The 13,776-nt window shown below is 38.0% G+C and overlaps 1 long non-coding RNA gene across 1 annotated transcript in view; it reads right to left on the reverse strand.

Annotated features, from left to right (window-relative positions):
• Positions 1–5,218: 5,218 nt before the first annotated feature.
• The window catches only part of LOC145542533 (uncharacterized), a 130,615-nt gene continuing 122,057 nt past the window's right edge, over positions 5,219–13,776 (reverse strand). Inside the window, exon 2 of the long non-coding RNA XR_014079910.1 lies at positions 5,219–7,398. This is a non-coding gene — a long non-coding RNA (uncharacterized LOC145542533). The remainder of the gene's footprint in view (positions 7,399–13,776) is intronic.

Below are 13,776 nucleotides of genomic sequence, written 5' to 3' on the forward strand. Positions count from 1 at the left end.
GAATAGAAATGAAGTTTATACAATGTCTGTGACCAGACACTGGAAAAATGTGATGAAAAGATGCCTTTTACTTGAACTTGGGCCCTTGAGCTATGGGTAATGGGTGAGTGTCCTAGCAAGTACATGCTACTTTCAGAGTCAGAAGAACTATAGATTACCAACCTTGGAAATCAATGTAGAATTACATGCCCAATTCAGGCAGAGAGTCTCATAGACAGTGAGTTCAGTTTGATGATTTTTCATGGGTACTAGAATACTCAAGGGGCTTCCCAGGTGGTGCTAGTGGTAAAGAACCTACCTGCCATTGCAGGAGACATAAGAAACTCCAGTTCGATCCCTGGATGGAGAAGATCCTCTGGAGGAGGGCATGGCAACCCACTCCAGTATTCTTGCCTGGAGAATTCCATGGACAGAGAGCCTGGCAGTCTACAGTCCATAGGGTTGCAGAGTCGGACTTGACTGAAGTGATTTAGCAGGCACAGAATATTCAAGAAAGATGGACAGAAAGCAGGCAGAGTCCCCAGTGCTAGCAAGCTCTGATAAAAATGACAGAGCCAGCTCAAAGTCAGTATGAGGCCTTGGCCCCGGGAGGAAAAGCATGTGGTACTAGCCCCAACCATAGCGATGCCCAGATTGGCAGCAAAGGTCAGCAAGCTGGTGGTAGAAGAGGTCTACTAGAGGGCTTTCTGACTTCCCTGGTGGCTCAGATGGTAAAGCATCTGCCTACAATGCGGGAGACCTGGGTTCGATCCCTGGGTGGGGAAGATCCCTGGAGAAGGCAATGGCAACCCACTCCAGTACTCTTGCCTGGAAAATCCCATGGACGGAGGAGCCTGGTGGGCTACAGTCCATGGGGTCACAAAGAGTCGGACAAGACTGAGCAACTTCACTTTCTGGGTTAACTTGAATAGGCTGTTGGACCCTTCTAGTTTTATTTTCTTTGCCTGCAAAAAGATGAACTTCAACTACATCAGCCCTGAGATTTTGTTTGAGGAGTCTATCGCTATCCCCAAATTAATGTGGACATAGCAATCTGCTATGTAACAATCTGCTTTTGTAGGAACTCTATATTTAAATAATGTTTTATTTATATATATATATTTATATATACATATTGTATACATATACATTTGTCCCATTTACTCCAACTATTTGATATTTTGATGCTATTAAATATGATATATGTTTTTAACTTTATTTTTAAATTATTTGTTGCTAGTATATAAAAAGACAATTGATTTTTGTATGCTGAATTTGAACACAGTAACTTCACTATATCATTTCTTAATTCTAACAATTTACCTGTAGATTCTCAATTTGTCTTCTACTCACCATCAGTTATCAATTGGTAAGATCACAGAGAAAATACTTGATATATTTGTTAAGCTTCTTTGGGTCTCAAGCAGCAACAGCGACTCTGGCTAACTTGAATGTAAAGTAGGATTTACTTACCTTAAGGCTACAGGATAGTTCTGTGAGTCACATGAAAAAAATGAACTACCAGGCCTCAGGAAAGGACAGGGCCCAGAAACAGCACGCACGCTTAGTCATTCAATTGTGTCTGACTCGGCAAACCCCTGGACTGTAACCTGCCATGCTTCTCTGTCCATGGGATTTTCCAGGCAAGAATACTAGAGTGAGCAGCCATTCCCTTCTCCAGGTTATCCTCCCAACCCAGGGATTGAACCTATGTCTCCTGTGTCTTCTGTTATTGGTAGGATTCTTTACCACTGAGCCATCTGGGAAGCCCTCAGCACAGCACCAGAGAACAAATCAACTGTTCCTTCAGGATGCTCCATCAGGATGAACTCTAGACTTTCTTTGTGTCACTCCTTTTAAGATTTAAATTCCTCATAATGCGAATCTTGTTGCCCCTATTGAGATCCAACCATCAACCATACTGACTAAATTGACAGGCCCCCAATACTGCAGTTCTGGAGGAGCGGTACCCCAAAGGAAATTCACCATGGAGTTAAAAGAAGAGAGAATTGATACTGGAAAGGCAAGACAACACGTGGCCACCATGCACAGTATCTAATTGAATCTTTCTGACACTTAACCCATTTATCAGAGTACACAGATTAGCACTTAAATTTTGATGATGACACTGGTGCTGGAGAAAATTACTGTTATACAGCCCTGTCTTGCTATCTAGGCATCAAAAGCACTTGAAACTGTCAATGACCCATGTTATTCATTTATACATGAAAGTGGATTGTTTACCTAGCTTGCTTCCCTGGGTTTCAATCAACCTCCTCTCTTTTAATATGCACTGTGCCATTGAAATAGGTTTGATTAATAACCAAATGTATGCATGTTCTATCCTGCCTTCTTGCCTCTATTTCTGTCTCTTTCTATGGGTGATGAAGGGTTTATTTTGCTGTGGTTACATTAGAATAAGAGACCTAGTATTTATGCTGATACAATCAGTATCTACACTGAAGCCTATCTGCTTGTTGAACTGCTGACTCTCAGCTTGAGCATACTTAGTGCATAAAAGTTGCTTCTGGGATTCATAGGTGTCCCTAATCCATAAGAAAATGGATCAAGGCCATCATAATCAATTTCCTTAAGGAGAGAATTATAGTGAAAATGAAGTGAGCTTAAAGGCTCTTATCTTTGCCATCATTCATCTCCACCTTCATGTATTTCCCTCTCTGGTTTTCATTAGCATGCTGACAACTGGAGCTCCAGGCATTTTCATCCACACTCCAACTACTGCCCTGATTTCAGTTCCAAGTTATGAAACCTAATCTGAACCTTAGAAGGGAAGTTACAAGCTATAACTTTAAATTTCATTTTACAGAGTTCCCCAGGATGATTCCAGGAATTGAGCTGGGAGAGGTCCTGGGAATCAGAAACCAAACTACTGTCTCCTTCCATCCCTAAAAGGACCTGAGGACATTAGAAACAAAACTCATAAAATATCATTTTCACAACATCTCAACTAAGAAGAATTGCAAGAGAGCATCTCATCCATCCCCCTCCCAGTAACTGCTCCTAACTAATCCCAGACAAAAGGAGGTGTCTCTTATTCTTCAAAATCACTTGAAGGACATTTCACAATGCCCCTTGGTCACCTGTTTCAAAATAAAAGAACTGGGTGCCAGGAAAATCTTCCTCATACTCAAACACTCATTTTTTTTTCTCCAATTCAGACCATTTGGATAATTAAAGTATAAAATTTCAGAACTGGAAGGTACTTTAAATACCATCTAGTCTAGAGGTTACAACTGGTGACCCAGGGATTGAGACATATTTTACTAGGGTCACAGAAAGTTGAATTTTTGAATTAGTTGACCATGCTTAGATACTAAGATATTTCTTTTTTAAAAATCCATAGAGCTATAACCCTAGAAAAAAGATCAGAACATCTGGAAGCACTGTGATTCTCATTCCCATGGCAACATCCAGAATTGGACACTCCTCTTTACATTGCGGTAGTAGGGAGAAAATTAATTCTAGTACATCAAAAATCCAACCAGGCCTGCTTGTCTCATTTTCTCTAAAATACTAGCCCCTATAGGCATTTCAGTTTGTGATCCCTGCTTTTTGCTGACAAGAAAACTGAGAGTCAGAAACATGTGTCAACTGAGTTCATCAGCTGAGTTCTTCATGTAACAAGAACTAAAACCCAGGACTCATCCCTCTTGGTCCAATGCTCTGCTCCTGTAGGTCACTTCTTTCAGGATGTAGCCATGATGATCTGAAGCAGCGGAAGAAAAATAATTATAGAAAATGAGGAATGGACATAATAAAAGACAAAAACTACAATTTTCATTTTTCTTGTCACTATAGTCCTTGGATCAGCTCAGCAGTATGCTGTTAGAGATGTGCCCTATGACCACTAAGGAAGATACCTGGCTGACACCCAGGGAATAGCAGAGGAAAGATTCAATAGGAAAACTCAGAAGACCCAGGCTCATTTTTATGTTGAAGAGTGTGTGTGAGTGTGTGTGTGTGTGTCTAAAGGATGGTTCTCAGTGTTTTTAATGCAGAAAAAAAGAAAGAAAGAAAAATAAAAGAACGGTGGTATGCCCATTTCCAGCTCAAACATAGTTTGGAAAAGACAAAGAGAGGACTTACAGAGATTATAATATTGAGGGGAGGGTTGTCTAACAAGAACATAAAAAACAATGATTCCAATCTAAGTGTATGTTTATAAGAGGCTGTTAAACTTAGAGGTCAATTCAGCAAATGTAGAAGTTGAATAGTATATTGCTCAAGAGATTTCCTGAACTAGTTTTTTTGGTACTAGGTAGATACAACATAAAACAGTCTTTTAAGCCATTGAAGAGGGAGTGATCACTGGGAAGAATAAGAATTTTGTGTTAACACTCTCCTGCAACATGGAAGAAAAAACTAGGTTAAACATTAAGGCAACATAAAGAGCCCCAAAGTACCTGTTCATTACAGTCAGTTCAGGCTCTGAATAGGTTATTTATCACCTGGTCAAACAGCTGAAGAATTAAGTGCATCATAACAGTCACCAGCTAGTTTAGTCAAGTATCAATTTGTCCTTTGAAACAGTTTCTGGCTGTGAATGTGGCTCAACATGGAGAAACACGGCCAAAAGAGGCTTTCAGATTTTCTTGTAGTAGCTCTTCGATCATAACCAAGAAGGGCTGGAGCCCTTTATCCCAAGAGCAAAGACATGACTTTTACTTGAGATATTTGAGTTTAGTTTAAGTTTGAAGACCTCTAAATATCCCTGTTTCCATGGAAACATTCATAATTGTCATTCAATTGGTGAATAGCTTTTGCTAGTTGGGAAAAGACTAGCCAAAAGCTCTTTCTCAAGGTGAACTGATTTTTAATAAGCTTGATGTTCTTTGTGGGTTATAAAACTGATTAACATCCATTGCCTTCCAGAGCTCACCAACTAAAGAGACTGCATTTACCAGTTGATCAGTTCCCCTCCCTCCCTTAACTTCTTTCTTAAGAAAATAAGAAATAAAAGAGCATTCTGGAATGCCAATTCAGTGCCTGGTGGTCTTAATAAAATCATACACAGTTTACTTGTCCTGTCTTTTGGTATCAGTTGAATGCTAGACATGTTTCTTGAATGGAAAATGTCTTCCCTCTGATGATGATGATGAAGATTTCTCTAATGAAACAAGAAGAAAGTCATATTAAGAAATGCAATATAAAATCAGTGGATAAAAGGTGCTGAGATAATTGGTTATTAATATACAAAAAAACTTTGAATCCATACAGCTCCCCTTAAACAAAATTGTTTTTAATGTTGATTAAATATATAAACATGAAAAACAAAAATTAAAGCCTTTTACAAGAAGGTATAGCATATTTAAAATCAGTAGTAGGAAAGAATTTTTTGAATCCATGATATACATTAAAAATATTTTTAAGCAACTACTTTAAAGAGGCTTGGTAAATTTACCTGTATTAAAATTAATACAAAATATATATTTTAAATACACTAAAAAGTGAAAGAGTAGCAATAGACTGGAAGAAGATGTTTGTAAACATATAACTAACAAAATATTAACATCTACATCATATAAAAAACTCCATAAATCAATAGGCAAAAGAAAAACAACCATCCAAAGGTCTAAAATCCATGCTATTAGACTCTCTAAAGGAAGGAGACAGCGATTAGGGCAAAAGAAATATTTGAAGAAATAATGGCAAAAATATTCCCAAATTTGGTGAAAGAAAAAGAAAGCAGCTCAGCAAACACCAGTCATAAATTTGGAAAATTCAAATAAAGTTCTACCTACACACATTGTAATCAAACTGCTGAAAGCTATGAATAAAGAACAAATCTTGAAAGTAGTTAGAGATAAATGACACATCACATACAGGAGAATAATGATCCAAATGATAAGAGATTTCTTATCAAGAACCATGGATATGAGAACACAGTAGAATAACATCCTTTAAAGTGCTGAAAGGGGTTTTTTTTTAAAAAAAGCTACCAATCCAGAATTTTATATACAACCAACTATTCTTTAGAAATGAAGATAAATATATGAATAAAATAAATATATTTCCAAGTAAAGAAAATCTAAAAGAATCACTGCTAACAGTCCTGCACAACAAAAAATACTGAAGGAAGTTCCTCAGGCTGCAAGAACATGGTCCTAGAGTAAAATTGCATCTTCAGGAAAGGACAGAGCATCAAAAATGGTAAACGTATAATTCATGGTTCAATCTGAAAAGTTTATAGACAGAGAGATAGAGATGGACACGGACATGGAGATGGAGATAGACAAGGAAAGGAAGAGAGAGAGAGGAGGGAGGAGAGAGAGAGAGGGTTACTGGAAAGAACTGGTTTGTACAATTACAGGATCTGGCAAGGGCAGATGATCAAGAAGGATAGATAATGAGTAAGTTAGAACCTTGCAGATTTGGAGTCTCTGCATTCAGGGAAAGCCTAAGCCCTGTTTTAAAGGTCTAACCCAAGATAATATTCCTTTTGATTAAAGTCAACTGGTATTAACTGAGGACTTTAATTATATCTACAAATTTTCTTCATAACAGTGGCTATATCCATATTTGACTAAATAGCTGGAACTGTAGTTCAGCCTACCTAAGATGACACACCAAAAAGCCGCCACATCTGGATAAATCAGTTCAGTTCTGTCGCTCAGTCATGTCCAACTCTTTGCAACCCCATGGACTGCAGCATGACGCCAGGCTTCCCTCTCCATCACAAACTCCCAGAACTTGCTCAAACTCATGTCTGTCAAGTCAGTAATGCCATCCAACCATCTCATCCTCTGTCATCCTCTTCTCCTCCCACCTTCAATCTTTCCCAGCATCAGGGTCTTTTTCAATGAGTCAGTTCTTTGCATCAGGTGGCCAAAGTATTGAAGTTTCAGCTTCAGCATCAGTCCTTCCAATGACTATTCAGGACTGATTTCCTTGAGGATTGACTGGTTTGATCTCCTAGATGTCCAAGTGACTCTCAAAAGTCTTCTCCAACACCACAGTTAAAAAGCATCAATTCTTCAGCACTCAGCTTTCTTTATATTCCAACTTTCACATCCATACATGACTACTGGAAAAACCATAGCTTAACTAGATGGACCACTGTCAGCCAAGTAATGTCTCTGCTTTTTAATGTGCTGCCTAGGTTGGTCATAGCTTTTCTTCCAAGGAGCAAGTGTCTTTTAATTTCATGGCTGCAGTCACCATCTGCAGTGATTGTAGAGCCCCCAAAAATAAAGTCTCTCACTGTTTCCATTGTTTCCTCATCTATTTGCCATGAAGTGATGGAACCAGATGCCAGGATCTGAATGTTGAGTTCTAAGCCAACTTTTTCACTCTCCTCTTTCACTTTCATCAAGAGGCTTTTTAGTTCTTCTTTGCTTTCTGCCATAAGGGTGGTGTCATCTGTGTCTCTGAGGTGAGCCACCAATATGTACTCTGTATCTATAAGAATAAAGAATAAATAAAATTAATTTCTTTTATCTTAAGCCCTTTAAAATATGTATAATTGCTTAAACTACAAATTTTTGTATTGGTGGAATTTTCAATGTTTGTAAACATGTGACAACTGTATCACAAATCATGGTGGGCATGGAATAAAGGGAACCATAAGATTGACCCTTTATTCTTACAGATACAGAGTACATATCTATGGCTACCAAACATAGAGGATGGGGTGAGCAAAACGAGTAAAGGAAGCAAAAAAGTACAAATTTTCAATTACACAATAAATAAGCCATGGATACGTACATAAAGAAGAAACAAAGCAGGAAAGGATAACAGAACAGCAAAAAACTAACAGCAATATAATAAAATAGTAGACCTAAATTCAACTATATCACTAATTACATTGTGTTAATGGTCTAAGCATTAAAAGGGAGGGATTGCCAGAATAGATTTTTAAAAAGTAAGACTCACATGTACTGCCCCCAAGAGATGCACCTTAAATATAATGATATGTGTAGTTTGAAAGTAAATGGATGGAAAAGCTATAACCTGCAAAAAGTAAGCATAAGAAGATGGGAGTGACTATATTAGCCTCAATTTAAAAAGTAGAACTCAGGACAAAGAGTATAGACAGGGGTAATTTTTAGAAGGGACAATTCACCAGGAGGACAATAATTATAAATGTGTTTGTACCTAATAAGAGAAGCACATGAATCAATACTTGACAAAAATAAAGAGGAGAAAAAAGGACAATTTCACAATCAGAGTAGGTTTTAACACCTTTCTGTCATCCATGAAAGAACAACCAGAATATCTAAACATTACTACTAACCTTCCTGATCTAATAGATATTTTCTGAATTCTATCCAAATACACATTCTTTTTAAGCACACATAGAACATTCACCAGGATAGACTACATACTGTGCTATAAAACAAATGTCAGTAAGTTCAGAGAACTGAAATCATGTGGAGTGTGACCTATGATCAAGGAGAATTCATATAATGTGTCTAGAAAAATTCAATTATTCAGAAATTGAATGACATACTCTAAATATTTTATGAGTCAAAGACAAAAATCATAAAGGAAATTAGAAAATATTTTGAACTGAATGACCAAGAAAACACAATATGAAAATTTGTAAGATAGGACTAAAGTAGGGCTTAGAGGGAAACATGGCTTGAAATGCTAAAGAATAAAGGTATGAAAGCAATGGCCTAATTTACTTTAATAAGTTCTAAAAAGAAGAGTGAAGTAAGCCCATAGTTAGTAGAAAGAATGAAATAAATATGAGAATAGAAATCAGTGAAATTGAACATAGTTTATAGAGTAATCAACAAAGCTGAAAGCTGGTTCTTTGGGGAAAAAAATTACAAACTCCTAAACTCATCCAAAAAAATGGGGAGGGGAGGGAGTAGGGGAGAGATGTTGGGAATAAAAAATGATTTATCGCCACAAATCCTACAGACTTTGAAAGGATAAGTGAATTTTGGAACACTTTTGTATCATCATAGTTTACAACTTAAGTGAAATAAATGATTTCTTGAAAAATAAAGCATTAAAGTTGGTACAGAAACAGAAATGAAGAATTGCCATATTTGAAATAAACTGATGAATTATCAAAAACACTCCAAAAGAAAAGCAATCAAATGGCAAAACACAGGAACAGACAATTCACAAAAGAAAAAATCTAAACTGTTCCTAATCCTATGAAAAGATGCTTGATCATAGGAAAATGTGAGTAAAAATCACATGAGGAAACATTCCAAATTTATCAAATAGGCAAAAGTTAAAATCCTAATGGCAACAAATATTAGTGAGAATACAAGAAAAACAAGAAATTTTGATAAACTTCTGATGGATACGCAAATTGGTACAAACACTTTAGAGGCAATTTGACAGCATCTAGTAAAGTTGACAAAGCATATATCCAATAATTTGGCAACTCCACTTGTAGGTATACCTTTAGGGAGATGCACATGTGTTCACAGGAAATGTGTATAAGGATGTTCATGCAAGTTTCATTTGTAACAGAAAACACTGGAAAGGCAAGCTAAATGTCCATCAATAGGAGAATAGATAAAAAATACATTTTGATATAGTCATGTACGGAAATTTAAACAGCAGTTAATCTGAAAGAACTAGAGATATATGTTTGATGCAAATACATATCAAAAAGTTATAGAAACCAAGCAGCAGAAGGATACACAAATGAGGCTTTTTATTTAACATGTAATATATGAAAACAATGCTATATAACTTGAAGGATACAGAGTGGATATAAAAAAGCAGAGATGGAAATGATAAAGACCAAAATCAAATTTTTGTCTCAACTGAGAAAGGAGGATGGGATCAGAGATTCAAGCATATTTGTAATGCTTCCTTTTTAGGCTGATTGGTGTGGTATTCACTCTAGTATGCATTGCACCTTTTTGTATGTATGAAATATAGTGTAATTTTAAAACTTAGAAAGAAACTAGAGCCCTAGATATGGCTGCTTGGCAAAAGATGGAGGTTTCAGTTGTAATGAGGGAACAGACGCCCTTGCTGAATGCCCTCAACTGTTTTGACTTCTGGAGGGGCGGGTCGTGATTACAGCTGTGATTAGGTGACTCACCATAATTATGTTTTGTTGAAATTGAATTTATTGAAGCATGAATCATTCTGTCCAAGTCCTACCTAATTGCTCCAACACCGTGGATGGGAAGGATGGCGGAGGAGTTTTCCGTGGAGGTCACCGCAGATGACTGTGCACGCGTGTGCCTGTGCATGAGGGGGCATGCCTGCGCACACGCGTGCCATGCTCGCCCTGCACAGAGCCAGCTGTGTGGCTTCCTTCTCTGTGATCACGGGATGTTGGCAGGAAATGTTTACAGGTTTAACTGTGATTTATTCTGCCTTCCACCCCCTACTCAAATTTGCGAGCAATTCACTACTTGGCTATTTGGCACCCTGGGAGACAGGGTTCTCTGAGCCTCAGACTGGCTTCCCTCTGGTTGTTGTCTGGTTCCTCAAAGCTGCTGAGTGACAGAGTTTAATCCATGTTCTCCCAGCTCAGACCCCTCAGTGCTCGGTGGTATCTGAGGGATGCCCTGGGAGCTGTGCAATGGCTGCAGAGCTGTAATTTAAATCCACATGTGTGCTCTGAGGCGGTGAACAGCAAGCCCAGAGTGTGACAGAACCCCCAGAGCCTCTCTCTCTGCAGTACACTTACAAGGGACACTGGGGGATGGGGACTACTTGGGCTCTTACACACTGTGAGTCACCCACAGACTCATGCCAGCGAAGAGCTGAGAGCCTTTCTCCTGACTCCTCGAACTGTGAAGTCGGGAGACTTCAAGTCATCCGGTGGTTGTTCATCTTTGTGTCATACCCATGGGACAAATGAAATGGGATTTGCCTATAGCAGACTGAGTGTAGGCTAGACATGAGTGGGGACAAACTGATGAGCAGTTTTTCTGATTGCAGAGGCAATTGTGCATAACAAGGACAGTAAGGAGAGCAAACACTTGTGTACCACTCAGTAGGAACCAGGCACTGTCCTAACCACATTTTGACTCATTTATTTTTGACAACTCCGTGGCGTGGATGTCTTTACCAGCACCACTTTGTCAAGGAGGAAACTGAGGCATGGGAAAGTAAACTAACCTGCTCACATTCACTTAGCTAGTAAATGAGGGAACCCAGACTAACACAAACTGTCTAGTTCCAGACTTGCTTCTCGTAACCACTCCTCTGCCTGCTTTGAATATAGCAGGCACTATGCTGGGTGCTTTACAAAGTCACCAGACTTACTCCTCAAAACAATTCCCATTTGACCAATTTGAGGAAACTAAGGCTGAAAGAGACAAAGTAATTTGCAAAGATTATATAAATAAGAAATTATATAATTAAGATCTGAAGCTTTTGGTTCCAATGACCTTCCCAGTGCTGAAGCAGAAGAGAAATGCACAAGACAGGATGGTCATGAGCAACAGTCCATGGGCCAGAAAGCTGGATTCTATCTACCTGCCCATTTGCAGGTGCTGCAGGCATGCTTCTGGGCTCCCTCCTCCTCCTCTGATTCAGACTTGGATGTGATCATGGCAGTCTCTTTCCAATTACTGCATCTTCTCCTGCAACCATCTCCTCTGTGCCATTATTAAACACAGTGATAAAACTACTAGCATTTTAAAAATCCATTGGCTTATTTTTTTTTTAATCTTTAGCTTCTATTTACTAGAATCAATTATTAAAGAGTAAGCACTCCAGGGTGAAAGTAATGTTTAAAACCCATGTTGACAAACTTTTGAGTGAATTGACGGACTGGTCACTGGCAATCAGGAACCCTGGGTTTAAGCTCACAGTGAGCATTTGGAGAACCAAAGAGGCAGTAATGTTAACTGATAGAAAAATGTAGAAATGTGAATCAAAATTACAATGAATTATCACTTTGCACCAGTGAGAATGGCCATCATCAACAGATCTACAAATAATAAATGCTGGAGAGGGTATGGAGAAAAGAGAACTCTCCTATATTGTTGGTAGGAATGTAAATTAGTATGGGTTCTATGGGGAACAGTATGGAGGTTCCTTACAAATCTAAAAATAGAGTTAAGATATGATCCAGAATACCCTTTCTTGAACATACATCTGGAAAGGATGAAAATTCTATTTGTAAAAATACATATACCTCAATGTTCATAGCCAATAGCCAAAACATGGAAGCAATCTAAATTTCCATTGGCAGATGAATGGATTAAGATGTGGTACATATATACAGTGGAATGTTACTCAGCCATAAAAAAAGAATGAATGAATGCCATTTGTAGCAATATGGATGGAGATTATCATACTGAGTAAGTCAGAAAGAGACAATTATATGGTATACTTATATATGGAATCTTAAAAAATGATACAAATTAACTTATTTACAAAACCAAAATAGACTCACAGATATAGAAAATAAACTTATGATTACCAAAGGGGAAAAGGAGGAGGGATAAATTAGGAATCTGGGATTAATAGATAGATACTACTATATATAAAATAGAGAAACAGCAAGGTTCTACTATTTAGCATAAGGAACTATAATATATATAACATCTTGTAATAACCTATAATGAAAAAGAATCTGAAAAAGAAGATATTTATGCATATACATTTATATATAATAAAGATATATTTATATATAATCATATATAACCATATAGCCACTGAGGTGTGAGTTCTCCTAGCCTCAAAACTGAAAGAACTGAGTCCTATCTTGAGCCCTGGCCACTGTGACACTCATGTCTGCAAGAATCTTGTGAGTTGCTACTCATCCACCAGCTTTGAGTCTGAGGCAACAAATGAGAATGAGAAAGACGGGGGCACAGACTCGTTCCCAGGATAACTAGGCAGTGAGTTGGGGAATCCCAACTCTGATCTCACCACCATTCCTTGCTGCCTCTGAATTTTTTTTTTAATTTATTTTATTTTCTTTCTTAAAGATTTTTTCATTTTTTAGAAAAGAAGTATAATTGCTTTACAATGTTTCAGGTATACAGCAAAGTGATTCAGTTGCGTGTATATATGTATGTATTTATATATATTCTTTTTCAGATTCTTTTTCATTACAGGTTATTATAAGGTGGTTTAGAAGTAAAGAATCTTCCTGTAATGCAGGAGACCCGGGTTCAGTTCCAGGGTTGGGAAGATCCCCTGGAGAAGGGAATGGTTACTCACTCCATTATTCTTGCCTGGAGAATTCTGTGGACAGAGGAGCCTGGCTGGCTACAGTCCATGGAGTTACAAAGAGTCAGGCACGACTGAGCAACTAACACACACACACTGGACAGTATCAGAACAAGAAATAAAACTCAGAAATAAGGTCCCAAGAGAATCAATAGCCCTCAACAGCTAAGGAAGGGACAGACAACCTCTGACTTCTCTGTCCTTTAAAGGCCCGTTCTTCTTCAGTAGCACCATGGAAATGTCCTTCCCATGAAATAGTGGAAGAGATGTGTGGTAAAGAAACAGTAAATGTGCAGTCATAAACTCTGCATTCCAGGTCCAGCTCTGATACTCTCAACCTGTTTTACCTTGGACAAGGCACATCTGTTCAAACCTCAGCTTCCTCAACTGTCAATGAAAAAAAAAAGTCATCAAATCTTTTTCACTGACTTTCAAATGCTACCTTTGAAAATATGGGGCATAGCCTCTGGTCCTAGCACATGTTCTCCAAGCTTTGCAGCCTCATGAATGCTTTGTCATTGTACTTGACTGGAGGAGAACTTAGGGTCTGTAAGAAACTTAGTTTGCTTTTCCACCCAGTGGGTCATCAAGTCCTTGCCTTTTTTCTTAATTTACAACACTTTACAATTGTGTCTCACTTCCTGTTACCTTTGCTTTTTT

Source organism: Giraffa tippelskirchi, chromosome 3 (genome assembly GCF_054371585.1).
Source record: "Giraffa tippelskirchi isolate mGirTip1 chromosome 3, T2T-mGirTip1v1.2.pri, whole genome shotgun sequence".
In the NCBI taxonomy this organism is placed as follows: Eukaryota; Metazoa; Chordata; class Mammalia; order Artiodactyla; family Giraffidae; genus Giraffa; species Giraffa tippelskirchi.